We start from the raw sequence: 3,509 nt of genomic DNA on the forward strand, positions 1-3,509 counted from the left end.
ATAAACAAACAAAACACTAGTCTGATACATTTGATAGTAAAGTACCTCGACTTCTCAACATTATTAAAATAATATGAGCCATTACATGACATCATCATCCTTATTTAGACACAAATGTCATCAACATGTTCATGTTGAACGTCCTCGACTACAAAACAACAAACATAACAATTATATTAATTATAACATTGACTTGTATTCCCCTTTAAAGACTCAATAGTTTGTCATCCTCATGTTCATAATCATCATCATCATCCTCCTCAAGTCTAACTATGTTGTTCCAGAGTTACACTGACCTTCCATGGTAACATCTTCATAGGGATCAGAGCATTAATAGTGTAAATGAATGGAAAGAGTGTGTCAGTGAATGTGTGTGTGAATGTGTGTAAGTGTGTGTTAGTATCAGGATCAGAGAAGGACAGCGTTCTGCTGTTCCAATCGAGTTTAACTCTGATCCTCCAGGGTTTCTGCTTCACTGAGAGAAGAGTGACTGACCCCGGTGACGAGGTTGCTTTGTATTTACCTCCACGTAACTCTATTCTCCAGTGTTGACCCTTTATGTTTCCCTTTCTCTGGTTAGACTCAGCTAACACACCCAGTACCCAGACTGTTAAGTTACCAACCTCAACATCCCAGCTGTGAGTCCCTGAGTTAAAGCCCTGATCAGAACCCAAGACATGGGGCCAGTTGTCAAACCTCTATGGGTTGTCAGGAAGCTGCTGTTCATCACCACGTCTCACACTGGTCAGATCATCAGACAGGATGAGTTCTGGAAAGGCAGTGTTGGGGTCCAGAATGACAGGAGTGTAGGAGACAATGTCCTTCATCTTCTCCCAGACTCTGAAGGTCAGGTTCTTCAGGTGTTTGGCCTCGTCTATCAGTGCTCCTGAGACCGGCTGTGGGTCCTGCAGTGTGAGCTGGACTTTTTCCACTGTGGTCTTGTAGTTCTTCAGGAATGAGATGTGTTCAGCTCCCAGCTCCTCCTCATATGGCTCTGATTGTGTCTGAAAGGGTTGCTATCTTTCTGTTCAGACCCTCAATCCTCTCCTTCATCATCTGACTCTTATGCTGCTCTTCCTCCCTCAGTGCAGTGATCTTAGCCTCCTCTTGTTCTTGTAGAAACTGATGAAGCTTCTTAAACTGTTCCTTCATCTGCATCTCTGCGTGCCGGGCCCGGACCTTAATGTGTTCTGCTGTTTGGTCACAGTTTGTTTTAACTTTATTAAAGACCTTCAGTTTCTCGTGTAAAGGCTTCAGTAATTTATCAACTTCCTCCTTGTGATCCAGTGCAGCTTCATCGATGGGTCTGAAAATGTGGTTGATGTGTTTTTTAGAATCTCGGCACACAAAACACGCTGGCTGTTGACATTCCAGACAGAAGAGTTTGAGTTTCTCATCAGCATGCAGACTGCAGAGAACCTCAGACCCTTTTAAAGCTCTTTCCTGTATGAAGGCCTCACACAGGTTCTTCAGAGCCAGGTTTCTGGGTGGATTCACTGAATGCCTCTCCTTACAAACTGGACATTCCTTTGTTACCTTCTTTCTCCCCCATTCCTTCAGACAGGCTTTACAAAAGCTGTGGCTACATGACAGGATAACAGGATCTTTAAAGATATCACAACACACAGGACATGAATAATCCTCTTCTGGGCGAGATGCGTTGGAAGCCATTTTGTCGCTACAATGTAGCGTAGCTACAAATACTCTGCTCGAGACAGGAAACCAGCCAGTCAGTGGTGGTAACACTCCCTCTTCTAGAATGTTCCCTGAAGTTTACCTTCACTGTGAAAGTGGTTCTTGTTAAAGTCCATTCAGCTGACAGAGTCAGCAGCAGGTTCTGGTGGTCTGGGTCAGTATTCCCTCCTGTAGCTGTGGAAAGACAGTCTGTGCTCCTCACTGGAAGTTGTGTGTTTGATCTGAAGGTCAATCTTATCGTCTCAGAACAGTCTGGCAAGGGGCGGAGCTTTGACACACCATAGACCAGCGTGATCCAGTATGAGAGTGACGCCATTAGCATAGACTCCCATAGTAAGAATGGAGTGCGGAAATGCTCTGTCTATCTCAATGAGGAAGTTCCAATGTTTGGAACTACAGCCCATAGCAGCCCGTTTTGCGGCGAGATCAAAGCATGACGGAACTCTCTCTCTCTCTATGGGGCTGCCATAGATATGTAACAAAGTTCACTCTCTCTCTCACACAAATGCACATGTGCGTGCGCACACACACACACACACACACACACACACACACACACACACACACACACACACACACACACACACACACACACACACACACACACACACACACACACACACACACACACACACACACACACACACACACACACACACACTGTGTGTTGTGAGCTTGCGATCTTTGGCGCTTGACACTGACACACAAACACAACTGACAAAAAATGAAGCATAATACACATATTTCATGCCATATGCTCCACACATACTGAATTGGTTGAATGAGATGTGTCAAAGTCTATTATTCTAGTCTTATTCGTATTGATTATATTTAGTATAGATAGGGAACAATAGAGAGAATAAAATAAAAAGTTATGTTTTTTATTGTCTCAGACTGAACTTTACACTGTACTTTACAATGTAGGCTAAGCATTAACCTTTTCACACACTGACAACAGAGACAGCTCTGCTCATCAGAGATAGTCAGGGTTTCAGTGTGTCCTTATATTCGCTACAATGGTTTACAAACTTTTTGTGCCCAAGGCACACCAATGGGCAAACTTCTAGGGCAGGGGTCTTCAACAAAGAGTAACTACAGGGGGTCTGCCAAATCTTTGTGTGATGGGGAATATTATTTCAAAGACAAATAGTGTACTTTTGACTTGGAAGGGGGGAAAGAATCATGGATTAACTTTTACCCTATTACAAAATGATAATGTATTATGTAATTTGGACATCATTTACTATAATAGGTTTTTGACAACTCAAGTACTGGGGTTGAGAACTTTTTCCTCCACAAACATCCAATCTAACATTCACCTATGTTTATGTGCTCAGCTAAGCTGTGTCTAATCATCATCATCATCATCATCATCATCATCATCATCATCATCATCATCATCATCATCATCATCATCATCATCTTACATACATACAACCAGGCAAATCCTCTCAATCCATACATACATTTACATAATCTGGTGATTTGGAACAACAAACAAAACAAAAACGGAATCACCGTGAGAACTTTATTCGGGCACGTGGCCAAGGGATAGATATGTCAAAAATAACCACAAACGGTGCTCTCCTGCATTACAACAGTACAACGACAACTCCCTCAGATTCATGTGAAGTATCCCATGACTCCATCTCTGGTAAACAAAACTGGAACCGGGGCCAGAGCCCCAGATTTAGCCATAATTCCGGGTGTGTCACAGCCAGGCCCCAGGTGGGTCTGGCTGGGACACACCAGCAGGGCCTGGCCTGCCATCTGGGGGACTGCAAAGGCTCCGTATAGCCCAGTACTAACCAGTG

General features: G+C 43.5%; 1 pseudogene across 1 annotated transcript; it reads right to left on the reverse strand.

The window, feature by feature from the left end:
- Nucleotides 1-285: 285 nt before the first annotated feature.
- On the reverse strand, nt 286-1,922 carry LOC308098328 (E3 ubiquitin-protein ligase TRIM35-like; annotated as a pseudogene). The gene has a single exon. The product of its transcript is annotated as an E3 ubiquitin-protein ligase TRIM35-like (transcript).
- Nucleotides 1,923-3,509: the final 1,587 nt, after the last annotated feature.

This window comes from Gymnoscopelus braueri (assembly GCF_963280865.1).
Source record: "Gymnoscopelus braueri genome assembly, chromosome: 13".
Lineage (NCBI taxonomy): Eukaryota > Metazoa > Chordata > Actinopteri > Myctophiformes > Myctophidae > Gymnoscopelus > Gymnoscopelus braueri.